At 39.3% G+C, this 27,798-nt stretch overlaps 1 protein-coding gene and 1 pseudogene across 1 annotated transcript in view; both read right to left on the bottom strand.

Annotated features, from left to right (window-relative positions):
* Positions 1-27,798, bottom strand: part of SLX4IP (SLX4 interacting protein) — a 210,782-nt gene that overhangs the window by 118,123 nt on the left and 64,861 nt on the right. The window lies entirely within an intron of this gene.
* LOC123479620 (large ribosomal subunit protein uL15 pseudogene) overlaps positions 3,110-27,798 on the bottom strand; it is an 89,548-nt pseudogene continuing 64,859 nt past the window's right edge.

Here is a 27,798-nt window from a genome sequence, read left to right as displayed (position 1 = left end):
TCTACCCAGCAAAGATACCATTCAGAATTGAAAAGCAGGTAAGAGCTTCCCAGACAAGAAAAAACTCCAGGAGTTCATCATTACCAAACCATTATATGAAATGTTAAAAGGAGTTATTAAGGAAAAAGAAGTTCAAAACTATGCACAATAAAATGGCAATAAATATATATCTATGTATCAACAATTGAATCTAAAAAACAAACGAAGCACATAAGAACAGAGACAGAATCATGGATTTGGAGAGTGTTTTGATGGTTGCCAGGTGGGAGGGGGTTGTAGAGGGATGGGTGAAGAGGTAAGGGGATTAAGATGTGCAAATGAGTAGTTCTTAATCCCCTCACCTCAGAATAGCCATGGGGATGTAAAGTACAGTATAGGAAACTGAGTAGTCAAAGAATTTATATGCATGGCCATGGACATGAACAATGATATGGGGATTGCCCGAGGGGAGTGGGGGTTGCTGGGTGGAGGGGAGCAAAGGGGGAAAAAATTGGCACAACTGTAATAGCATAATCAATAAAATTAAAAATAAATACATAAACAAACATACCAGTGTACATAACATCTTTAACACAAATGCTTAGTAGTGACATTATTCATAATAGCCAAAAAATTTTTAAAAACCACAAATACCTATTAACTGATGAGTAAGTAAACAAAAGGTGGTTGACCCATGCCATGGAATATTGTTCAATAATAAAAAGAAATGAAGTACTGATGCATACTGCAATATGAATGAACCTTGAAATCAATATCCTAAGTGACGGGGCCTAGTCACAGAAGACCACGTATTATACAGTTCCATTTACATGGAATGTCCAAAATAGGCAAATTGATAAAGAAAGTAGACTGATGTTTGCCTAGAAGTGGGAGTGTTGGGTTACAACTGGGGGCAGAGGTAGGCCGAAGAATGAGTGACTGCTAATGGGTATGGGGTTTCGATTTGGGGTGATAAAAATACTCTAAAATTATGTTGTAATACTGGTTGCACAAATCTATGAATATTTAAAAACCACCAGATTATATACTCTCATGGAATAATTTTATAGTATGTAAATTATATATCAATAAAGCCGTTTTCAGGTCCATAAGGGAGTGGTTATTACTCCGATGTTTGACAAAGCTTTCAACTGTACACTTAAATGGGTTAATTTGATTTTATGTTAATGATATCTCACTAAAGTAGACTTTAAAAAATGTTTCTAATGCAATAAATCTTTTAGTGAATTTAGACAAATGTTACTTTCAGAACACTGAACAGGAAAGAATATCAAACTACCTTTCCATCACCAGCATTAATCACCTGTGGTAGGCAGACACCCTCTGCCTGCATAAGAAAGGCCCCCAATGCTGGTCAAAGAATAACCATCTGTCAGAGAGACATGGTTCGAGTTCCAGCAGGAAAGTACCGATGTCAGTTTAATTAACATTTGCCTAAAATTAGCAAGCACACCTTCCTGGCAGAACATCTATTTTTTCTAAACGGAATTATTAATTATTATACTTGCTCAGGATCACACTGATGCTGAACTGACAAAGGTGGAACCAGACTCCTTGCTGATAAGCACCAGCACAGGTCACTTATCAGCAACCCCAGAGACAGTGGCTCCATAGTCAGCCCATATTGAGGGCTTTTTAAATGCCAGGTGCTGCCCTAGTACGTGAAATGCTCTCTTAACTTATTCCTTCTATTGGCACTATGAAGCAAGGACTATTTATTTACCCACCTCTACTACCCAAATTTACTAATGAGAAATTGGGTGCTAAGCAGTTAGAGAGCAGCCTACTACAGTCAAAGAGCCAGGAAGAAAAGCACCAGGAGCCCCCACTCAGGCTTGTCTATCTCCAGAACCTGAACTTATAACCAGTAAGATATGCCCACTTCCCTAAAGCAAGCACTTAACATTTTCCTTTCTTTTAATAAATGCTAGCATTTTGCACTTCTAAAATGGGAAGATACTGACCCATCATTTCTGATTAGACCACCTGTTTCTCCCTACCTTACATAAAGTTCTGCTCCATGTCTATCTTTTGTTTTGAATCTAGTCCCTTCTTTCCTTCTCTCTCTCTGAATTCCCCCTACCCCCATCAAGCCAGACTGAGGGTTACAGTAGTACCTTTGGCCTTGGCAGTGCTGGGTTTTATAACTCAGTGTGGCACTGACCACCTGAGGACAGACGTCACAGAGCAGCCTTTTTTGTGGGGTTATGTATAAAAACAGAGAACCAGTAATAGATGAAAGAAAAGGCTGGTTTAAACAGTTTCATGAATTTTTAGGAATGTTTTCTTAAATATGATGATTTGACAATTTAAAGTGATCAGAATGAACATACATAGCTCCTCCCATGATCACTCTCAACTATTATTTTACTAACCACATTACTCTACCTGGTTTTAAGTTGCAGGTTGACCCAAAAGATAATCTTGACCTCAAAATAAATCTATTAAATATTGTATAGATTGAAGGGAAAGGGGAAGAAGACCTCTCTGAGAAGCAATACCATATTTGGTCTCAGGAATCTACTGGGATGTAAAACATAGACAAAATTATGGGCCACTTTAGAACAAAGCTGTAACTGCCGAGACATTTTTCACTCTTACAGGGAAAGATGGATACAAGGCAATGAAGATGACCTAAGCCACGTTAGGATTTTCTTTGCTAATGCCCGCACATTCCTTCTAAAAAACAAGGCAGCAAACCTGATGTTTGATGTTTGTCTCACGGCTCTCTTCAGTGGGGTGAGCTTTGGAGCTTTTCTGTGTTAGAATCATCTTGATGAAGACAAGCCATTACACGGTATAAAACATCCCAGAACTAATACATGCAAACAAACACACATCTTAGAATGCTGCCAATGCACGGGAATTTCTCTTCTGGAACAGCCCCCAGAGTCAGTTTAGAAGCCTCACAGTCATACCTCAGTGTTGCTCAGTAATATTAACTACCTTATCTATCTACCATAGTAAACAGCTTGTTATTTTCTCTGAGCCAAAAATCTAAATCTCTCCTCAAAGATTAAAACTTGTCAGCATCTATATAGTGTGTGTGTGTATGTATATATGAGCACCTAACTATGCAAAGAAGACACCCCCAGGCCATGCACCATGGTGCAGATAAAAACAGCCTTAAGAAGCAAGAAAGAGATCTCAGGTGACTAACAGCAAAATCAAAAAAGACTTTATTGCTCTTAAAATAGCGACTTTAAAGAACTAATTGATAGTCTTACATTTTCAATTACACAATAAAGTTTTCAAATTAAAAAAAAAGATGCCATTCAAGTACGGTAATAAGGCGTGTGAACTGAAGAGCCATGCTATGCCATGAATTTTATTCAGAAGACATCATTTCCTTCCAAATACCTGAAAATATCAGTTTCCCGAGTCCTTAATTTATGCACATTATAATTTTCAGTGTTTTGCCTGGAATTTATTTGGAGCAAGGAGCCAAGACTATTTTAAATACACAAAAACAAAATAAAACTGGCAATTACATTACTGGACTTGGTCCCTATTTGGTCTTTACTGAACTTCTGAAAGCAACTGCATCATTTTTCAGGTGCACACCGGTTTCACCAAGAACAATTCCTTTAAAAATGCTATAACTAAGATATAAGTGTAAATTCAATTTAATACAATACATATCAACATTTGATTTTTCCCTCCAAAGGTACTGGGGCTTTTTAGGGGTTTTTTTTAGCACTGTGATAATTTAATGAACTGCCCCCCATGTGGCTTCAAGCTACCAGCACACCAGCCCCTCCAACACTCTTAAACTTCTTAGCTCTTCTGCTGAAGAATCTGGCCTTCACGATGACTGCTTTGGGAGCCTTCCCTTCCTCAGAACTTTGTAGTAGCCCGGTCGCACCACATCAATGATTGCAGCAGCTCCAGTCTTGTTTTGGGCAGCATTTACCCATGTCTGCTCACTGACCAAGGTCCATAGTTCATCAAGGGTGACCGTGGGGCAGAAGCTCTGGTTTCTCTTTAAGTGGTCGTGCCTCATACCAACTTTCCCAAAGTAACCTGGGTGACATTTGTCGAAGTTGATCCTGTGATGACGCAAGACACCAGTATTACCTCGGCCTCCCAGGTGCTTCCTGTATTGCCAATGCAGCCGTGGCTGTGGCTCACATGACCCAGAAGTTTCTGAGTCTTCCTCAGTCTGGATGACATGTTGGTGGCCAAGATGCAAGAGCAAGGTATTGTATTTTTAAAAATGTTTCAAGACAGGCCAAACACCCCACATTCCCACTCCCAATCAAAGTGGATGGTCTTGGGACCACAGAGCCTGGTCTTCTGTCTTGCTGGTCTTGCCGCTGACCCCACTCATAATCACTTAATCTGACACACAGCAGTTGTACCATAGTGGTGGCATACTTCTCCCCAGCCTATAAGTATTAAAACTGTAGAGAAATGCACAAAGCTCTAGGTTAATAGACCCTCTACTTCTATTTTCTATTTTACATTAAAAATTACTTTCAGAATATGCTCTTTGTTTCTAGGCCCTCAAAGCTGTTTCGAAGAATTTCTCTCAATTTGATGAAAGTTAACTCAACAGTGAAGAAATACATTTTTACCACATTAAGGCTCCCGTGTGGCCCATTAAAAGTGTTCAGGATTATTAGTACAGTTATTAAATGTTTAATGCATTATACAGAGGGTGATCTTTTCATGCTATGAAAACTTTAACTTTGGTATGCTCCAACCAGCATGCTCAAACATGAAAGCTAACTGTTTGCAGATTTTTGCACTTGGTGCCCTAATGTCAGTTAAAATGCAGAATACTTAGCCAAGAGCTTAACAGAAGAGAGAAAGAAGTTGGGGCAAGAGTCAGGCAAACAGGAAACATTCTCTCATTTGTCCTGATGCCAAAATGAACTTAGACAATTGTCCTGAGGCAACACTGAAAGTCTGGGAAAACACACCAACTATAATACACCTCGAAGAATACATGTTTAAAAGCTGGGGCCAGGAGGCATACCCACTGGCTCTCCACTCTCACGCCCACTCCTGGGAGAAGTTTTATTACCAAACCTACAGGCACCCTTCTTTGCACTTTTCTCTGAGTGAGAAGTTCCCAAAATGACTGTCCTCGCTATGGTTAGGGTCACTGTTCTGGAAACTATATGAAAAAATACCACCCAGAAATAATGAGTTGATGGGAATTATTTTTAAAGATTTCCTTTTGGCACAGGTTTATCTAAAAAGGCAACTCCCTTTGAAAATTATATACAGCTCGATGTTCTCTTTAAATCACTGAGCTAGAATGAGGGTCTAAACATATAAGAGCCTAATGTGGGCTGCTCTCTCTCCACTGTCCCAGAGAAATACATATTTTAATTCCCAGGCAGATGCTGTGCTGACTTTTTACTCAGCTGCAGAAGAGTAATAACCAGTGAGAAACAAAGCCAGGCTTAAGATTCTCTTGTCCTTCTTACCCTTCAACCTAGCTAGGAAAAGTCCTCACTATGCCAGAGGCAGCTCTCCTGTAAAAAGTAGGCCCTAAGCTCCTCTGCAAACCCTATATCCCTCAAAGTCCAAAGATTCCATTGGCCCACCTGGTATCTTTTGGCCTCAAGTTCTTCCAATATCTGGAGGCTTGTTCCAACCAGAAGGCCTAAGGATTTTGCACTTTCTTTACTCCCACTGAAGGGTCCCACCAAACACTCACTGACCTCTGTGATGTTCATACTTAAGATGAATAAGGTAGGAGGTGATGGCTGACCTTGACTATGGAGTATGATTCCATCCACCTCATCTCAATCTTGTCCTGCTTACATTGGAGTGATTTGTTAGATTTAATTATTTCATACTTAATCAGCAACAGAACTTGGGTTATGGGGTCAGACAGTCCAGGTTTGAATCCAAAACCAACCAAAAGGTCAGTCCAGAAAAAGTCCCACCATTGTTAATATAACGAGAATGGTTTGTGCGACATCAATGTAACCTGGCAGCCAAGGGGAGTGGAATGGAATGTGCATGCATGAACAATGTACTGTACTTCCCCATAACAGTCAGAGGGGGCGGTAGACACCATTGAGTGAGCATGTGTACTGTGTGGCCATTGCATTCAAAATGACTGAGTACAGCAACAAATCTGCATCAAATTTTGCATTTAGCTTGAACATTCCTCTATGGAAACTATTCAGATGACTCAGAAGGCCACAGCTATGGGCAACAGGTAAGTGGCAGCTTCATTCCAACAACACTTCTCCTTCAGGCATCACATCTCCTTAAGGTTTTTTGGCAAAACATCAAATCACCCAGATGACTCAGCCCCCTCTACAGCCCAGATTTGGTGCCCTGCAACCTCTGGCTTTAACTGAAACTAAAACCACCTTTGAAAGGGAAGAGACTTCAGACCATGGATGAGATTCAGGAAAATATGACGGGGTAGCTCATGGCAACTGGGAGAACTGTGTGAGGTCCCACAGTGCTTACTCTGAAGGGGAATGAGGCATCATTGTCCTATGTCTAATATTTCTTGTATCTTCTTCCATAAATGTCTCTATTTTTCTTAGTACATGGACAGATACTTTCTGGACAGACCTAGTATTTCCTGAGATAGTGTATATGAAGCCCTTGGAAGAGTGCCCAGCACACAAGCGGTACTACAAAAAGGTGGGCTATGCATACTTCTCTAGGAAGTCTCTGTACCCTCCCTCCTGGTGCTTCTCTCCACTGCCAGGCCCTCTTCCTCGCCTGGAACACAACAGAAATCTTATGGAAAAGTCACCTGAAGCGGAAAGGCCCCAACTATTGTAACACAAAATAACTGACTGAACTAAGGACAGGAACCAGAGTTTCTATCTCATCTTAGTCTCATTGATAACCTTAAAGTCATATAATACTAGGGTGACGATATATTAATTTATTGACCAAGACACTTTTGAAACTGAAAGGTGGTGCTATTAATAATTATGCAAAAATAACCAGGACTGTCCTACTTAACATTCACCTGTAAATATTTCCTTACCTTCAAGGAAAACCCTTTAAATGATTCCGGTTTCAAACCCGGCTGTTGCCTGTTTTTGGGAATAATTTTACTAGAACAAAACCATGCTCATTAGTTTACATATTGTCTATGTCTGCTTTTGTCAACAGTTAAGTTGATGCGACAGACTTGTATGGTCCGCAAGCCTAAAATATTTAGTATTTGTTACAGAAAGAGTTTGCAAACTCCTGTTCTAGGCTTAAGTAATTCAGAGACACTGTCTTCCAAGTCCACAGTCACACCTGAGTGCTATTCTCTGACAAGAATAAAATAGCACATGACTTTTCTTATGATAAGCATAGATTTTTATGTGTAAATTCTGTATTTAAAATGAAACTAAAATTTATAAAAAGTACAGCTTCCTCACGGGCACCAAATTTTCAGAGGATTCTGTCAAACTAAAAGGAATTCTGTCAAACTAAAAGCTACATCAAAGAAAATAGGAATACCTGAGTGTCTTGTTTAAGAATATGTCCTGGCTGGTATAGCTCAGTGGATTGAGTGTGGGCTGTGAACCAAAGGGTAGCTGGTTCGATTCCCAGTCAGGCAGGGCACATGCCTGGGTTGCGGGCCAGGTCCCCAGTGGGGGCCATGTAAGAAGCAATTACACATGGATGTTTCTCTCCCTCTCTTTCTCCCTTCCTTCCCCTCTCTCTAAAAAAATAAATAAATAAAATCTTAAAAGAAAAAAAGAATAATATTATGTATATGGAATGGTCAAAGGAACACAACTATTTAATATATAAATAGAAAAAAAGATGTGGGGTTGGGAAGGCACAGGAAGGGCTATCACTGGAGGCCAGCATGATGTGGTGACTCACTGCTCTGCTCTTGAGTGTGGCCACCCAACTGGAGTCCTCATGTTTTCTAAGCCTCATCTGTGAAACTGGGGTAATAACAGAACCTTCTTCACAGGGAGGTGTTAGCATCAGATGAGATGGAAAGTGTTCAGCTGCTGTTGCTGCTTTTATTAAATTAGTCATTTGTATTATTGGTATTATTGAAGAGCTAGTAGGCATTTTTCTGTCAACAAAATTAAAACAACCAGGGTTATATTTCAGGTAGGCAGATTTCAGTGCAACTTAAGAAAAAGTCTTATCACCTTCCTGCCTGGCAGGCAGTCAGATCAACAGACATTCTTATAACATGGAGAGTTCAAAATCCCTGACACGGCCCCCAGAGGCGATGTGACCCTCTAACAGTGAAGATGCAGAAGGGACTGCAGGAGAGTGATTAATTTGTACTGAATGATTTCAATGTTTCTTTCTCTGTGACTATGTTTAAGAAAATTTTAGGTATGCATGAAAAATGAATACATATCATCTAATTGGTAGGGGAATATGATACACTAGAGATTAAGTGGATATCAGCAGATTATTGCAAACTCTTTAAGGTTTAAAGGACAAGCAACTCAAAATAGAGTAAGAAAACAAGCTGGTTCCATTTTGCCATAAAGGTGACGGGAAGGACAAGAACACAGATTCAATGAATGCCACATGCTGATGGGTTTAACCCAAGAAGTGCCCGGGTCCCAAACAACAGACCCAGTGGTTTAGGCTGGCAGGATCCTGCAGAGGCACATCATGTCCAGTTGCTGCTGGGTCCGTTCCACCTGTGCCTATTGACCATTTGCCAGGTACCTGAGACTAGGCCCTGGCTCCCTCTTACCGCAGCCTGTCTTGTCTTTAGCAGACCTGAACATGCTCCGATTCACTGACCATGGCAGGTGGGAAGATAGCTGCCTTTATAATGGGCCTGTGCCTGTTATTCCGGATGAAAAATAAGTGTGGCCACAAGGAGAACAGACTCATGCACACCAACAGCAAGCACATTCATTTACTGGGCGCAGAGTAGAATTAGGGCTTACAATGACTGCATTCTAAATCCACCATGAATGACTGTATTAAAAATTACTTCTAAAAATATCTTAAACTCAAAAAGAAATAAAACACAGTTAGTACTGTCTATATGTAAATCAATCTAACGTGGCCAGTTTTTTTTTCCCTTCCACCATTGGAACAGATCACTTTCTTTGGTTAAGTATCAGGCGAAATAGCTGGCTTGCATTTAGGGGCAATGGGGTAAGAAAAGTAATCCTAGACAAGATGGGGCAAAAGTAGGTTTAGATGTGAGTATACGAAACACAGAATTTACTCTTGTATTATTATTATTTACTAATTCTTATATTATTTTCCATACAAGCAACTATAAACCTACTTTTGCCCCACCCTGTACATTACTTTGGTGGCACGATACTCAGTGTTGTGTGGTTATGGTATTAATGTGGGCCATGCAGCTTCTCTCTATTTTGCCTGGGGAAGTTTACATATTGTTTCTTACCTTGTCTCCCTACCCAGAACAGCTTTTGCCCTAAACAACCCCCTGACCCACTAACCCATCACCATTGCCATTACTGTGGCTCTCTCCAACTTCTTTCCCTTTCTCCATCTTGATCATAAGGCAGTAATGGCTCTGAAGGAAGCCTGGATTCAAATCATGACTCCAGCATTAATTATCTGTGACCTTCAGAAAATTAACTATCATATTTGACCTTGAATTTCTCCAATAGCAAATTCATAATACCCCAAGGGATTCCATCATGACAAAACTCTGAGAGCAGCACCACATACATTACAAACAGTGACAGCCAGCACATAGATGGTACATAGTCTCTCCCTTTATCGGCGACCAGTTAACATTTTGGCTATTTTCTTCTTTTAAAAAGGAAATTTAAAAACAAATTTTTTTAAAAACGTTTCCCCAACAATGTGGGTCAATGGGTTGAGCATCATCTCACAAACTGAAAGGCAGCTGGTTCGATTCCTGGTCAGGGCACATGTCTGTGTTGTGGGCCAGGTCCCTGGTTCAGGGACTATGAGAAGCAACCACTCGATGTTTTTCTCACACACTGGTGTTTCTCCCTTTCTCTCTCCTTTCCCCTCTCTCTAAAATAAATAAATACAATCTTTAAAAAATTTTTAACTTTAATTTTTAATCACTTAAAATGAATACATTTTAACTTATAAAAATAATATATAAGTATTCTGGAAATTTTATAAAGTGCAGAAAGGAAATAATAAAAAGAAAGCTCTCCAAAAAACAGTAATCTCATTTTGGAATATTTTCTCTCTGGTCTTTTTAAACATTTTGCATAATTAAAGTCATACTGCATACAATTTTTGTACTGCCTTTCTGACATTTTAGTTCTGCCTGTTTGACTTACTTTTTTAATATTAGGCTCAAAAATGACCAATGAGTTTGTCAATGTTCTTTGTTATTAACAACTCTGGACATATAATTTTAATGGCTGCAAAATATTCAATTACATGGCAATGTCAAAATTTATTTATCAACCCAACACTGGACCCGCTGTTGCCAATTTTTCATTATAGTAATATAAGGCTGCCCTGAACATCCTCCTGGATAAACCTTTGTCCACACGGTTACTAGGTTCCAAATCACTTTTTCTAACCAGTAGGAAATCTAGTGTGTACTAAGGGGATATCCCAGCAAGCCTGGGAAACAAGGCAGAAAAGAGAGACCACCTACTTCACACTGCTGCCAAAGCTGTACCACTCACCGCTACCATGTTCAGATGTATCACAACAAATAGGAGAGCACCTCTGACCGTGGTGGCCAGACTGTCCCACGGTGGGAACATTGCTCAGTTAGCAACCATAGACAAGTCACTTTCCATTCAAGGCTTTGTTTTCTTCAGCTATAAATCTAGAAGCTGAAATGAGATTATTTCAATATCCCTTAACACCTTTAGAACTGAACAACTTGTTTTAGACTAAAAGAATAAGCTTTAGAGACCCAGTGGTGACTTTCCACAGCAATTTTACAGTCGGATTTCTCTAATGCTGAATCACGACTTGAGGCCAACCATCGCAGCAGTTACTGAGAGCCCCTGGCCTGAGCCCTCAGTCAGGCTCTGTGGCAAGAGTCTGACGGAAGGAGAAACAAAGCCCTGGCTCAGCATGGAAGGGAGAGCATGAACCTGTCGTGGAGAGTACTGAATGCTCACAGAGCCTCATTCGGCAACACTGCTTTTTTAGCATTGTCTGCTAGAAACCACATGTCCAAATGTGTTTGCTGGTCACTAACAGGCTATCAGGCTGGTAAGTCTAACAGACACCCTGAGTTAGGCCCTGAGGTCCACAGAGAACCCTCAGCTGAGAACCACTCACTTGAGTCTTCTTTAGTCTTACCCAAAATTTACTTAATTTGATTATCTGCTTTATTTTGCTTTTCCAAGCCAAAGCAGATGGGAAACTCGTAGGTCAGGAATGAGAAGTGAGACTGAAGAAGAGTTAAAGGCAGGCTAACTGACAATAGCAAGAAAGGAGAGCTGGTGGAGGACTGCAAAAGAAAGCAAAAGCAGGCAGAAGAATAATTTTAGCAAAGCAGTCAGGGGTCACTTATTGTAGGAGCAAGCTGTTGGTGTCCCCTGGAAGCATTAATGGTACAGCTACTGGTGTTCGAAAGAATGATCCTGGTTAACAGCCATCATTGAAGAGGATGCAGAAATCTGAATTTGTAAGACTTTTAGTTTAACTTCCATCAAAAGTGTTTCAAATAAAAAAGGGATAAGCTTTAGTTATCTGTAAATAGAGTCGCTCATGTTGAGTATCTTGTGTGATGAAAGTCTCAGGGGGGCAAGCTGATTCAGGACAAACCATGCTGAAGTGTGCTTGCTGAGCAGGGCAGATGCTCCACAGCAGGATCTGAGAGGGCAGACACTCCTACTGACTCTGGCCTTCCACACAGCCCCTTAGAGAACACTGGCTCTGCTCTCTACTTTCCCCTTTCCCAAATTCAAACCAGAAACAAAGGATCTGCTATAACATTATTAGGCCAACTAACAACACAGCTACCTCTAGGGTGGGGAAAGCAAATGATGATGGTAATTAAAAAGAACTTTCATACACACTCACACACACAATTTTACAAAGGCTGGAAGAAAATATGGCAAAATGTTGGGGGCTATAAATTCTGGGTGTCGAGTATATAAGTGCTGTTATGATATTCTTGGGATTGTGAGTGTGTAATGTCTGTGCTTTCTAAATACCTCCCAAAACAAAAGATAATAAGCTTCTGCCCCCTCCAGCGGAATGGCACTAAATCACTTGTCTATGAGTCCGTCTACTGCAGTGATTTTCAACTTTTTTTGTCTCATGGCATACATCAACTAATTACTAAAATTTTGTGGCACAACGAAAAAATATATTTTTTGCCAATCTGATAAAAAATAGGTATAATTGTGATGCACTCACATCAAAAGCTATTGTTGTTTTGGCTGTTACCATTTTTTAATTTGGCAATCTAAGGGAAAAGGAGCCAGTGTCCATCACTAACTAGTCAGGTTCTGCATGTTTTAAAAATTCTTGTGGCACACTGGTTGAAAATCGCTCATATATTCAAATACCTCCTGCTGTGCTGTGCCTACTATCAGCCAGGTGCAGGCCAAGCCACTAGGACGCAGTGGTGACGTAGCAGATTAAGTCCTAGCCCTTATAAAGCTTCCGGTACCTCCAAGCGGTTTATGCTGCATTTTTCTTCCATTCTTTGAAATCTTAGAAGACAGAGAGAAGGAAGTGTTTCATCTCATTCTACATCTTGTTTCACTCAGAACAAAATCTGCACGCCTGGCCCTAGACCACAGGACCTTACCTGAGAGTCTCCTACCTCCCTTCCAACCCCACCTCAGCTTCTCCCCACATTCATATGGCAGCACAGTGGCCTCTTTCACATCTTAGGCCCTTTGTCCTGGCCTGGAACACCCTTGCCTAACTCTTCACATGTCAGGCTCTTCAAATCCTTTGGATTTCAATTCACGTCTCACAACCTCATTAAAAGGCCTTCCCTGCATCTTTTGTCTAAAATGCCAACCTTCATCACTCTGCCACACCACCTGACATGTTCTCATACTTAGATCCTCAGTAGGTTTCAATGTCCCCTACACTGTCCTCCCCTTCCCCATGCCACTCCAGCCACACATGCCTCCTTGCTATTCTCACACACACTGGTCTCCCACAGGCTTAGGACATTCTTCCCCTCAGGGAGACACCGCTGAGCTGACTCCCTTACCTCCACAAACCTTCTCGGTGAAGCTTTCCTGGATTACCAATTAAAAACTGCAGCTTGTCCTCTCCCCTGCCTCACCCCTCCAGATACCTTTTATCTTGCTTTACTTTTCTTTGTTGGATAGTACTTACCACCTACTAACACGCTACATTATTTAAGTATTTACTTTGGTTATCGCTTATTGCCTGTCTCCTGCATTAGAAAATATGACATGCAAGAAAATAAATTTTTGTTTTGTTCACTGATGTATCAACAGTGCCCTTAGTAATGATTCAATGTTGAACAAACCCATTTCAGAGCAATCACCTTTCTTGTGTACCTGATTACTCATTAACTCTTTCCCCCCGAGACAGCCAGAGCAAGAGCAAGCACCATGAGGCCCCAGCCTTCTTGTTTAATCTGCATGCCTAGCATGTAAAAAAGAATCAGACACATCTGAGGTGCTCAGTAAATATTTGAAACAAAAGACGACACTGCCAGGCTGGATCCAATGTGAGTTTTTCTAAAAAAGGACTTCATGGCTAATTTCAGCTACCCATTTTCCTCTGATTCCCTGAAAGAATCTAAGCCATCTGAAAAGGAATCATTATTTTAACTAGCATAATCATGACACAAAAAAATAATTATTTCACTTATTCCATATCCCATATTTGGAAATCAGCTTCAGACTGTAATTGCTGCCTAAATCCCAGTAGTAAACAAACCAGCTTTGCATTTTATATGTTACCATGAGGTTCTCCAGGTTTGCGCTTTCCAGCCAAAGAAATGTTGACACAGTTGCACACCAAGTTTCAACATGCTGATCATGTTAAAATAGTGCACAAGAAATATTTTTCCACTTTATAAAAAGCCAGACTGTTTACATGCTTAAGTGGCCAGAGACTTTGCTATCTGTGTGTGGTCCTGAAGTTTCAATATCATAACCATGAACACGAAGTGGAGCAGCATGCAGCAAACCAGTTGATGTAGTTCCACAGCCAAATTCGGAATCAAGATGTTGCTAACATCATAAACAGGCAGGATAAATTAGCAAGAGCTAACTCATAAATGGGTAGGTTAAAGGGGAGGGGGCTTTAAAAATCAAATTTTAATAATCTTTAAAGAAAAAATAATAATTTTATATAACTAGGTTATGTTTACACATATATAATATAGCAAAATATATATTAAGACCAGAAAGACAGCAAAAGAGAAAGAGCATGAGAGAGAGGACAGAAATAGCTCACAAGGCCTTCAGCCTACAGATTTCTAGTCAAGATCACATACAAATATGGTGAGCACAGTATTAACTACAAGCCCAGAGTCAAGTGACAGAAAGATCTGTGAAAAGGTTCCCAAGCATGGGTCTTCATATGAACGTTTGAGAGGTGAGAGGTGTTACTTAGGCTTGGCCTAGTAGCTCACCCTGGCCTTGAGCAACCTCCCAGGAGCCCTCACCAGAGCAGGGGCCCCAAGTTCACAGCCCGGCCAAATGTGAAGACATGCCCTGCGCCTCCTTTATCTTTTCCATTTTCCAAGTAACACTAGCCTTGGGCCACAATAATTCAGTCTTTCTCCAAGCTAGAAATAGAATTTAAGCAGGGCTCCACCCTGTGCAGACAACATGTAAGTGAAAAAAGACCTCACAGAAAGAAAAATTGTCTACATCTCATGAACTGAAGACATGCACACATTCCCAGAGTTGAGGATTTAAATGCTCAACACAGTTTCTGGATTCTGGGCTGTCTGCATCTATCATTACTCTTAAGTCTCCAAGTGCTTCAGGTTAGTGAGGACTGCCGGTTCTCACATTTTAAATAGCTCTCCACTTGAAGAAAGTCCTCAGTACACTGTGTCTACACAAAAAAACAAATCACTTAATGTAAGCAAGTTCATGTTGCAACATGAAATGCCACTTTCCATTTGAATGCCAAACACACGAATTGTTATTCTCAGTTGACTGAATAAGTAAAAGAATGGTACTTTATTACAATTATTTTCCTGGCATTATTTTTTTCTTTCTACAATTTCTTTTGCAGTCTTACACAGCTATAAGTCAGTATAGTTTCCCTGTTGCTATGACAATGATGTAAATAAGTCAACTTTAAAATTCACTTTGGGGGTATGGAGCCACCATATTTCTGGCTACCTAAGCCAGGCTGGGTGTGTGTTGCACACTCTTCCCTGCAGACAGAGGATCACGGCCACTTCATTGGCCTCCCTCTACTGCAGCCACCTCCTTTCAGGCCAGAAAAATCCCACACGCTTCTCTGAGGCCCCTCTCTAACTGCTGAGATTCCTACATACAGATCCTGTAATGGTCTCCTGCTGCATAAGGAGAAGAAGGTAAGTCTCATGCTACACTTCTCCAAATGCAGAACTATGATTAGAAGAGCATGGTATGCATGTGCCTCCTCAACTCCACCAAGGATCTACAGCTCCTCCCACTTGCTACACAACAATGCCTCAGAAAAATGATACTGTAAAGAGCCCTAAGAACACCTTTGGAATGGCAGAACAAAGGGTCTGGGAGAGCTCTTGAGAAGAGGCTCTTTACATCCAAGTGGCACTTTCCCACATTTCCACTACTTCTCACTGTCCTGCGGTGTAGCCTTCCCAATCTATCTCACTGGATACCCAGGAGCTCCCACAAGGGACCAGTACTACATCTGCAGGAGGGTAGTTCTACCTGTATTTCAGGGAATTCTCCTTTCATTGTCGATCTGTCCATTCCCCCAGGGCTCCTGGACCTCAGAAAAAGAAAGTACACATGACTCACTTAACTGAATCCCAGTCCAGGGCCTGGAGATGAAAGATCCTAGTCTTCAGATAAGCCAATCATTAAAGACAAAAGTATTTAGAGAATCTTGTTGCTGTCGAAAAGAGATCAACTCTGCTCTCCCTTCTTACAAGGTGTGTAGACCTTCTTCCTCACAGCATGGCAAGTTGAACTGTGTCCCCCTAAAAGATATGTTGAAGTCTTAATTTCCAGTACCTATGAATGTGACCTTATTTGGAAATAGTGTCTTTATAGACATAATCTAGTTAAGATGAGGTAGGGTGGGCCCTTGCAATATGACTGGTGTCCTTTGAAGAGAAGACAGAGACACACAGAGAAAGATGGCTGTGTGATCATGGAGGCAAAGATTAAAACTATGTATCTACAAGCCAAGGAATGCTAAGGACTGCCAGCGAATACCAGAAACTAGAAGACATCAAGGAAAGACCCAACCCTAGAGCCTTGAGAAAGCATGGTCCTGAGGATACCTTGACTTCGGACTTCTAGCCTACAGAACTTGGAGATAATAAATTGTTGTTTTAAGCTACCAAGTGTGTTGGACTTGGTATAGCAGCCTAGGAAACTAATACAAAGAACAGTCTCTGTCTTGAGCTAAAAGAAGGTTACGGCATTTGTAAATGGAGGTGTCCTTCCGATGAAAGCAAAGCTGCCTGTGAAAGCATATGGATACACATCAGATCCTCCAGCGGTACGGTGGCAGCAGGCTGGCCTATAACAAGGACACCTTGAAAGGCCTGTAACAAGAAGGCCGGTGAGGTTGAAGCCCCGTGGGCCTGTGGGTGTGCACGCTTGTGCACAGCACTCAGTCAGATCACAGAGGGCTTGAGAACACGGGCTTTGCCTCTGCGAGTGGCACGATCTGACAAGCGTTTAACAAGATCACTCTGGCTGCTACATGGAGAACAGGAAGAGTGAGGGCAAGGGCAAGGGCATAGGTAGGGAGGCCAGGTAGGAGGCTCCTGCAGTTACTGCAACAACTTTGCTAACACCAAAGATTATAAATCTTGGCCAATGGGATGCAGTTAATTCACTCCCCTTCTGAGTACATATCCTAAATAAAAAATAATAAACTATTTCAGCTTTATGTAGTGAAAAATCTGTCCATTCTTTGCTTAGTGAAACTACACACAAATCAAAGATCACATCTACATTTATTTAAGGAGATATGACCTTGCTTATTCATCAGAATTCTCTAAGAACTTCATACCCATTACATCCTTATAGGCAGTCAAAACCTTCAAAAGCAGAACATGTTCTAAAATAACGAAATATTCAATTTCTTGTAAGTCTCAGTCTCTTACATGGAAATGAGGAGAAATAATACTTGAGGACAATAAACTTTTCTTCATGGTGACAACAATTCTCATTCACCATCAGACCTTTTAAAGTCTGTTTGCCTAGATAAATAGAAGCAAGCATAACCCGCCATCTGGCACGACCACCACCTCTTTGCGGCTATATAAGTAATGAGCTCTTTGCCAGGAGAGGGTCTCTGGCAGCCCTGCCCATAAGACTCGAGAACCATGAGGAATGGCAACAGTGAAGAGGAGGTAAAACAACGAGTCTTCTGAGGAGAGAAGTATTTACCAATTAGCAGTTACACCCCTGAAGGAAGGACATCTTCTGTGGTACATGAGCACTTCATCCCTAGAAACCCAGAGAGGCTCTACCAGCTCTATGGCAACTGCAGTCAACTTGTAACTCTTCCGTGAAGGTGGACTCAATTTATGGATGAGGACAGCTCCTTTTTAAAGCTCAAGTTCCTTCTACTTACTAGCATCTTTTTTGACAGCACAGACCATGGGAGGAGGGGAGAATAAATTAAATTCAAATTTAAATAGAATCACTAATGTGTGGTAGAAATTTTTCTCCTGTGGCTAAGAGCACTGGTTCTGGAACTAGACAAGGAGGAGAGCAAAAGACTGTTTCAGTGCATTAGTCAGGGTTCTTCAGAGACACAGGACCAACAGGATGTGTGTGTGTGCTTGTGGAGAGAGAGGGAGAAAGATTTATTTCAAGAAACTGGCTTACACGATTGTGGGGGCTGGCAAGTCTGAAATATGCAGGGCAGACCAGCATTCTGGAGACCCTGGGAAGAGTTCATGTGGCAAGCTTGAGTCCAGAAGGCAGTCTGGAAGTGGAATTCCTTCTTCCTTGGGAGACCACAGTCTTTTCCCTTAAGGCCTTTAAGTGACTGAACACAGTCCACCCACATTATGGAGGGTAATCTGTTTTACTCAAAGTCTATGAATTTAAATGTTCATCTCATCTAAAAATACCTTCGCAGCAACACCTAGACTGGTGTTTGACCAGACACAGGTAGTATGGCCTAGCCAAGTTAACACATACAATAATCCATCACACAGTTTCTCACCTGAAAAAAGGGCAGAATGACACAAGATGGCTGTGGCTCTTACCTGAGATACTCATGGTGCATGTGAACAGGCTCATATATACACATACATGCTAGCCACATTATCGTGAGCACTGCCACTACTACCACTAGTGTCTATATAACTATACAGAGTAAGGGCAAACGTTTCACCTATTGTAGCCACCATCAATGCGAGCACATATGGTAAACTAGTACTTTATATGGCAACCTTCATGGTTTATAAATACAGTACTTCATCCCCAACCCCGCATCCACTGAGACAGTTTCCAAGACCCCCCCAGTGGATGCCTGAAACCTGAAACCTCAGTACCAAACCCCAGATATACTATGTTTTTTTCCTATAAATACATGCCTTTTCACTTACAGGAAGCATTTTATGGCTTTGACATATCCAAATTCCCAGCATCACTAATCTCCTGCTTTGCGGCCACTAATAAGGTAAATAAGGTACTTGAACACAAACACTGTGACACTTCGACACTTGATCTGATAACCCAGATGGCTGCTAAGTGAGTAACAGGCAGGGAGCACATACAGCGTTGGAGACACTGGACAAAGGGATGATTCACATTCTGGGCAGGACCGCATGAGATTTCATCACAATCCTCAGAAGGGCATGTTATTTAAAACTTAGAAACTATTTCAGAAATTTTTCTTTTAATATCTTTGGACCCCAGTTTTCAGTGGGTAACTAACACCACAGAACGTGGAACCATGGATAAGCAGGGGACTACTATAGGTATAGTCATATAAACCAAACCATCAACTGATCTCATCAAACATCATCTGGCCAGTGGAGAAGGAAGTCCAGGCCAAATGAACTTGTGAAAAAACTGACTGATAGGAGAGTGCTCTGATGCATTATCATACCCTGGTATACCTGGCCTTAATCTGTGCTTACATCACACATTCTGCATTTGATGCCTGGGCTTGCAATTATCTTTACCAAAAGCATGACACCATATAACAAAGTTGGCTACAAAACAGAATCTCAAAATGAGTGACTAGTGCATGGGGTGGGACAAAGGATATAATGGTAGACCCTTAGGAAAGCCCATCTTTTTCTCACACATGTAAAAACAACATGTAGGATCTTGACACATAACATGACTGATACAGGCCTTCTCCTATCCCCAGAGCTCAGACAATAATGTCTAATAAAGAGGCAAGATTCTTAAATAATCATGTAATCTCCTGACAGAGGGGTATGTATTTCTTAAATTAATCATCTCAGAACCGTACAATAACCATGTTTTAACCACGGCTTGCTTTATTCATCTTGACATGTGCCATTTCCTGAAATCCAGTTACTGAGTTCACTTATACCTTTGACAGCAGTCATTAACCCTGTCAGCTATGTTAACTCTTGGAGAGCCACTGAGAAACTAGGTTATAGTTTATGATGAAAGTGTAGCATTTGTTTTTTACTGTTTTGATTTTTAAAGATTAAAAACATTAAAAAATATATATTTTATCTCAAAAAGATTCTTATGCTACCATCTGTAAAAGGGCGGAAATAATGCCTTTGTTCTCATGTGCCATCATACCTTCTAGTACTTTCAGAGATACCAGAAAATTCCTCTTGTTCCTGCATGATGTGGACCCATTGAGCCTTGAATAACATGGGAGTTAAGGGCACTGACTCCTACACAGTGGAATATCCATGTATAACTACTAATAGCCTAGTATTGAGCAGAAACCTTACCGATAACATAAATCAGTTGATTAACACATATATTATAATGTATCCTACACCGTATTCTTACAATAAAGTAAGCTAAAGAAGAGAAAATGTTAAGAAAATTGTGAGGAAGAGAAACTAATTTACAGTATTTATTGAAAAAACTCCACATGTAAGTAGACCCACACAGTTCAAACCTGTGTTGTTCAAGGCTCAACTCTACTTTTACTATGTCTAAATATTTCCTGTCCCAGTAATACAAGTGAGAAGATGATGCACATTAACTTACATAAAAATTATCATACATACAATAGAAATGGTTTTCCAAAAAGTAACCTATTAGTGAGTCCTGAAATCAGGTTGCTGGTTCACAGTCAATATTTCGTTTTACTGAAAATAATGAATGGTCTAGAATTGAATAAAGCAAAGTATATTACATGTTTGAAAACATTTTTAAAACAATACAGAAGTTAAATATGGTTTGCGACACTTTTGTTTGAATTTTGCTTGTATGAATGCATGTATACATACATGTTGTTCCTGTTCCACTTGATGCACTTATTGGCTGATTGTTGTACATGTCCTGACCGCAAATCAAACCTGCAACCTTGGCCTACCAGGGTGATACTCTAACCGACTGAGCTACCCGGCCAGGGCCACACATATTGTTCATATACGTGTTTGAGTACTTAAAATCATGTAAAATGTATTTTTTATTGTAAGTAGAATCAAAGTTTGAAGGTGGACAAGTGTCCCCATTTAATTAAAGAGAGTAAATCTCACAGGTCCAAGCCACATATGATGTAAAGAACCAAGGGAGAAAGGTTGTATTAAACCCATAATGTCTGTCATCAAAGAAATTAATAAGATCACTAAATACATAATAAACATTTGTTCATACATATAGTTATGCTAATAATAATTATACAAACATACAAATTAAGGAGCAAAGAAGTCTTAAAATTTAAAATATATATTTCATTTTTAGCTAAAATCACTTCAATAAAAGCCTATTGTCCAATTACTTAAGTTCTTCTTTCCAACTTAGAAGAAAAGAAGCCAATAAGAATTGTCATTACTATCATCATTGTAACCTGTACAAGGGTAGATGATATGATCACAAAATAAATTTGTTTAAAGCAGGAATTGGAAAAGTTAGATGACTTTTTAAAAAGAATTTTAATAGTTAATAATACTGTAATAATGACATATGATGCCAGATGGGTATTAGACTTATTGGGGAAATCACATCATAAGGTATATACATGTCTAATCACTATGTTGTACACCTGAAACTAATATAATATTATATGTCAACTATACTTAAAAAATAAATTTAGCCCTGGCTGGTGTGGCTCAGTGGATTGAGTACCAGCTTGCAAACCAAAAGATTACTGGTTCAATTCCCTGTTAGGGCACATGCCTGGGTTGCAGGCTAGGTCCCTAGCTGAGGGCGTGTGAGAGGCAACTGATTGATGTATCTCTCATGCATCTACGTGTCTCTTCCTCTCTTTCTCCCTCCCTTCCCCTTTCTCTGAAAATAAATAAATAAAGTTAAAAAAAACTAATTTAAAAACTTAATATGGATATTTAAAAATGTGAATCCTGATAATCGCTAGATTAGCAGGATGATCAGTGTAAGGTATAAAAATGTCAAATCACTATACTGTACACAGGAAACTAATATAATATTGTATACCAACTATAGTTAGATAAAAAAGGCAGTTACAAAACAATATTATTATTGTATGACCCTAATTTTAATTTTAAAATATTTATGTGAAATATTAATAAAGACAATAAGATGCTAAGAGTAATATATCTAATTAAGACATAAGGGTTACTTTAATTTTCTTCCTTGACGTTTTTTAATTTCTGAATTTTTCATAATACACACCTGTAAGGCTTGAGATTTAAAAAAATAAATCTTTTTTTTTAAAAAAGTAATAAAAATGTGAATCCTGAGAATAAAGAACATAGCCTCAATCACAATGGGGTACAAGTTCCAACTGTGATTGTCAAAAAAAAAAAGTTGTCAAAAGTTCCAAAGAACCTTCCATAAAGATTGCACAGTAAGTTCTAATTTTGTAGCATACCTGTGGCAATGATCAATTTTTAAAAACCATCTACACACTATTGCAATAATAAATAAAGCCAATTTCAAAACTGAAGAAAACAATGGCATGAGCCAGAAATAGATGTGAAATAAGCAAGAAGGGTAAAAAGCATGGACTGGCTCCAGCGAAGTAATAGAAGAGAGAACCTCTAAGACCAGATTGAATGGGTTCGGGAGGGACTACTCAGAAGAAAACTGCTAACCAGTGACTTAGGGTACCAGCATGAAAGGAAGCTACTATCACAGAGAAACAGGAGAACACTAACACAGTCTTGGCAGCTGAAGAGAGGTGCCACTGGCTCAGCCAATGCATTAACATCTATTTCACTGCAGGAGAGATGATCTGAAATTACATCGCCTATTTCATCAAATCTAAGATACCATCAATTGTAAGGCATATTATTACTTTACATACCACTAAGAAAAATATTGCCAACTAAAATTATGGTTTAGCATCAATTATAGATGTACTGCAATCTGAAAGATTTTAAAACATGAAACTAATGAAAATAGTCTATGACTTGGTTCTAGACCCCATGCTGGAGGAGTTGAGGGATGACAGCTGGTTGTCAGTGAAAAAAGGCAATTTTTTAGAAAATGAAGATTAGGGGTGAAGATTTCATACAGAGGAAAATAGAGGAAAATTAAGCAACCAAGATGAAGAAGAAGAAGCCAGTACCGCCACCCACTCAAAATGAGCCTCCAAATCAAAATTCCAAAATATATGAAGAATTCTAATGTTAAGAAAAGTGAGCAACAAAATCAAAGACAAATAATTTTCTGCAAAAGTCTAGTAGACTGAAAAACAAGTTATGTTTCAGAGGTTTAAAGAAATAAATAAAAGCACAGTTTTCATTACAAATATTGAATTATAATAGAAAAAGAAACAAAAAAATACCAAAAGAACAAATTAGAACTCTTGGAAAATATTTTTTAAAATATTTACACACCCAAAGTCTAGACTGAAGTAAATTAACAACAACAAAAAAACCCCAGTAAACCAGTAGATAGCACTGAGGAACTTCCCCAGAACATAGCAGAAAGAGAAACAAACACATATAAATGAGAGAACACATATGTCATGGAAGATAATTTGAAAGGCTGCAACAAAGCTGGAATAAGCATTCCAGCAAAGGAAAATGGAGGGAGTGGTGGAAAAATAATATCTGAAGAGAATATAGTGAAGAATGTTCCAAAACTAAGGAAATGATTCCCCAGATGAAAACACCTTTGGGTACAAAGCAAAAAATAAATCCACAAGTGGACACACTGTAGTGACACCATAAAATAATAGGGATAAAAAAATCTGGAAAGCCTAAAAGCTGTCATAGTATTATAGAAGATTTCTAATCAGCAAGCAGTGAAATAGTACCTTTAAAATGCTCACAGAAAAGTCATTGTGTAAAACCATTTCTGATATCAAATACTTAATACAATGTATTATTATCCACAGACCCCCACAATCTCTTACTAAAAGGACTTCCAAAGGATGTCCGTCAACTGGAGGAAAGGCATGCAATAATACATGATACAATGAGTCCAGATACTGACTTTTAAAAATGACACACACAAAGGCATATAAATTTAACTTCTGATTGAAAAAATAAATTTATTTTGTATTTAAAAAACTGTGGAAGTTGTCCAATGTCTAATAAAATGTACTCAGTTGTGACCAAATATGTAAAAAGGCTAGAAATGCTGAATAATTATAGAATTTGTTTGAAATTTTTAGAATGAAATATGTGTGAGAGTCATTGTGGATGGTCTGACATCAAACCCCATTCTCAATTTCTTTCCAGTTTCCTTCCAGTTGTGGGAGGCTCAGGGTGCAATTCTGGCCAAACTAGAAGTCTCTTGGGTGATAGTCTCCAAAAAGTCTTCTTTTACTAAAAAAAAAAAAAAAAAAAAAAAAAGGTCCTCTTTAGGGCACCTTTCTTTGCCCATTTGCCCTTTCCCAATTTTTTCCTGCCTGGTACATGGGATGCCTGGAAATGCAGCAGCCAGCTTGTAGCCTCAAAGCAGCAAGAATGAGGAAATGCCCATGTGTTAAGGATGATGGACCAGAAAGCTGGAATGAGCCTGGGTTCCAGGTGGTAGGTCCACCTACAGATTGTGTGTTGCGCAAGAAAAATAACCTCCATTTGTTTATACCTCTCTAATTTAGGATTTTCTACTTATTTTAAGTATACAATAAAAAGAATTATGAATAAGCTCTGTAAGAACAGAACTACTATCTATATATAGTAGTTTTGAAGTCCCAAACCAAAAAGGGACTTCAAAAGGGAAGGAAACATTAAAAGTTTGGATTACTTCAGCAGAAAGTAGGAAAGGAGAAGATATAAAGAAAATAAATGGCAAGCAAAAATATTGTAGTTGAAATAAGTCCAGATATATCAATATTTGCAATTAATGTAACCAATGCACAGGTACAGGTTATTACACTGACCAAACCAAACAAATTAAAAGAGGTATCTGCTGCTTACAAAAGAGAAGATGCAAACAAACAAACAAACAAAAACTAGGAAAAGCAAATGATTACCAAATTTTAATCAAAATAAAAACTGGTATAAATATGAATATGAAACAGGTTGGGAAGATGGTGGCGAGACAGGTGGGAGCAGAGTCCACTTCCCCCTGCGCACAGGTGAAACACCAAGCCGGTCTTCAGAGGAACAGAGCAAAGGGCCAACAGTACCCCAGCATATATGAAGATTGGAGACCAAAAATTGCAGAGGACATTGAAAAATCAGACCTGAGACAATAAAACCTGGAGCTGCAAAAGACCAGAGTTGGACCAAAGAGGGATCATCCCAACATCTGAGACAAGTAGGTGGAAGCTGTGAACACCAGGATACCTGCTGGAGGAAGAAACCCAACAACAAAGGAACCACCAACAGATAAGAACAGAAGAAGGTGAAGGAAGGAGTGGAGGCCACACTAATTCAACTCAGGACCTATCTGGAAATACAACTAAATAGTGGAGAAATTACTCAGAACAAACAACTGAACGAGAGTAAGAAAGAATCCTCAAAACCTTGTACACACAGAAGAACTAGCTCCAACAAAACCTGCCCACAACTGCACAACAGAAATCAAGAGGTGGGGGACAGATTGACCCTCAGATAACCAGCTGGTGGGAAGGACCCACCAACCAAAGTCCAACAACAACCAAAAACCAAAGACATACCCAGAGCCAACATATACCACAGCCCAAGATCAGTAAGATCGGGAGATCAAGGAGACTGTACCACTAAATATCATAGGTGTTATACCACAGAAATTTACACCATAAATCCAGGGAGTCAGAATAGAGCAACTTAAGAAGCAGAGGCTAACAGGAAGAGTCTCACAAACAATGGGAAGACAAAGAAACAATCCCCAAATGAAAGGAAAGGAGGAAGTCTCAGAAACAATGCTAAATGAAGAAGAGGCAAGTCAACTATCAGATATTGAGTTGAAAAAATTGGTTATAAGGACACTTAATGAGCTCACACAGAATTACCAAAAACTACAGGGAAACTACAATTAATTCACTGCAAACTATGTCAACATGAAAAAGAAATAGAAACTATCAACCAGGGCCAAGAGGAAATGAAGAATACAATTTCTGAACTGAAGAACACAGTAGAAGGAATCAAAAGCAGGTTCGATGAAGCAGAGGATTGGATCAGCAAACTGGAGGACAAGGTAGAAAAAAAAAAAAAACACCCAGAATGAGCAAGAAAAGGAAAAGAGTCCAGAAAGAATGAAGAGGGGTTAAGGGAAATGCAGGACAACATGAAACAAAATAATACCTATATAATAGGGATATCAGAAGGAGAAAAGGAAGAGCAAGGGATAGAAAATCTGTTTGAAAAAGCAATGATGGAAAATTTCCCTAATTTGATGAGAGAAAAAGTAACACAAATCCAGGAATCACAGAGAGTGCCCATCAAGAGGAACTCAAAGAAGCCCAGTTCAAGATGCATCATAATTAAAATGGCAAAATTCCAAGACAAAGAGAGAATCTTGAAGGCAGCAAGGGAGTAACAAGAAGTAACACACAAGGGAGCCCCGATAAGGTTAGCAGCTGACTTCTCAATGGAAATGCTCCAAGCCAGAAGTAAATGACAAAAAGTATTCCAAATAATGAGAAACAGAGGCCTGCAACCAAGACTACTTTACCCAGCAAGGCTCTCAATCAAGATAGAAGGACAAATAAGGAGTTTCCCAGACAAAAGAAGTCTAAAAGAATACACCTCCACCAAACCAGCTCTGCAAGAGATGCTAAATGGACTGCTTTAAGGAAAGGAATGAAAAGAGAGAGAGGAACACAGGTATAAAAAACAGCAAAGAATAAGTACCTATCAATAATAACCTTAAATGTAAATGGATTAAATGCTCCAATCAAAAGACATAGAATAGCTGAATGGATAAGAAAGTATGACCCACACATATGCTGCCTCAAGAGACCCACCTCAGAACCAAAGACCTACACAGACTGAAAATAAAGGGCTGGAAACAAATTTTCCAAGCAAACAGACAGGGAAAAAAAGCAGGGGTAGCAATACTTATATCAGACAAAATACACTTCAAAAAAAAAAAAAAAAAGGCCATAAAGAGAGACCCAGAAGATCACTTCATAATACTCAAGAGAAGAATCCATCAAGAAGACACAAACATTGTAAATATATATGCACCCAACCTAGGCGAACCCAAATACATAAAGAAAATCTTGGAGGACTTCAAGAAAGATATTGACAGCAACACAATTATACTAGGGGACTTTAACACCCCACAGTCGAAGATGGACAGATCTTCTAAACAAAATATCAACAAAGATATTGTGGCATGGAACAAGGCCCTAGATGAAATGGACTTAACTGATATATAGAGAGAGCCTTTCATCCCAAAGAAGCAAAATACACATTCTTTTCAAATGCACATGGAACATTTTTAAAGATAGACCACATGATAGGACACAAAACAAGCCTCAACAAGTTCTAGAAAATTGAAATCATATCAAGCATTTTCTCTGACCACAAGGGACTGAAACTAGAAACAAATCTCAAGGAAAAAGAAACCCAAAACACTCAAAAACATGGAGATTGAATAACATGCTATTAAACAAGGAATGGGTGAAGAATAAGATTAGGGAAGAAATCAAAAAGTTTCTGGAAACAAATGAAAATGAACTCACAACAGTCCAAAACCTATGGGACACAGCAAAGGCAGTCCTGAGAGGGAAGTTCATAGCAATCAGGCCTACCTAAAAAGAATAGAAACATTTCAAATAAACAACCTACCCCTACACCTACAAGAACTTGAGGAACAATAACAAAGACAACCCAGAGCAAGTACAAGGAAGGAAATAAACAAGAGCAGAGCCAAATTAAATGACATAAAAACTAAAAGCACAATTTTAGGATCAACGAATCCAGGAGTTGGCTCTTTGAAAAGATAAACAAAATTGACAAGTCCTTAAGCAGGCTCATCAAGAAAAAAAGAGAGAGGATCCAAATAAACACAATCAGAAATGAAAGAGAGACTACAACTGATACTACTGAAATACAAAGGATTGTAAGAAATTGGTATGAAGAACTATATGCCAAGAAATTTGAAAACCTAGATGAAATGGACACATTTCTAGAAAAATATAACCTTCCAACACTGAATAAAGAAGAAGTAGAAAGAATGAACAGACTAATAACACCTGATGAATTTAGGGGGGGGCAGTGGTGGGAAGAAAATGCAGACAACTGTAATT

Source organism: Desmodus rotundus, chromosome 6 (assembly GCF_022682495.2).
Source record: "Desmodus rotundus isolate HL8 chromosome 6, HLdesRot8A.1, whole genome shotgun sequence".
Lineage (NCBI taxonomy): Eukaryota > Metazoa > Chordata > Mammalia > Chiroptera > Phyllostomidae > Desmodus > Desmodus rotundus.
This window is presented reverse-complemented; position numbering and strand designations above follow the sequence as displayed.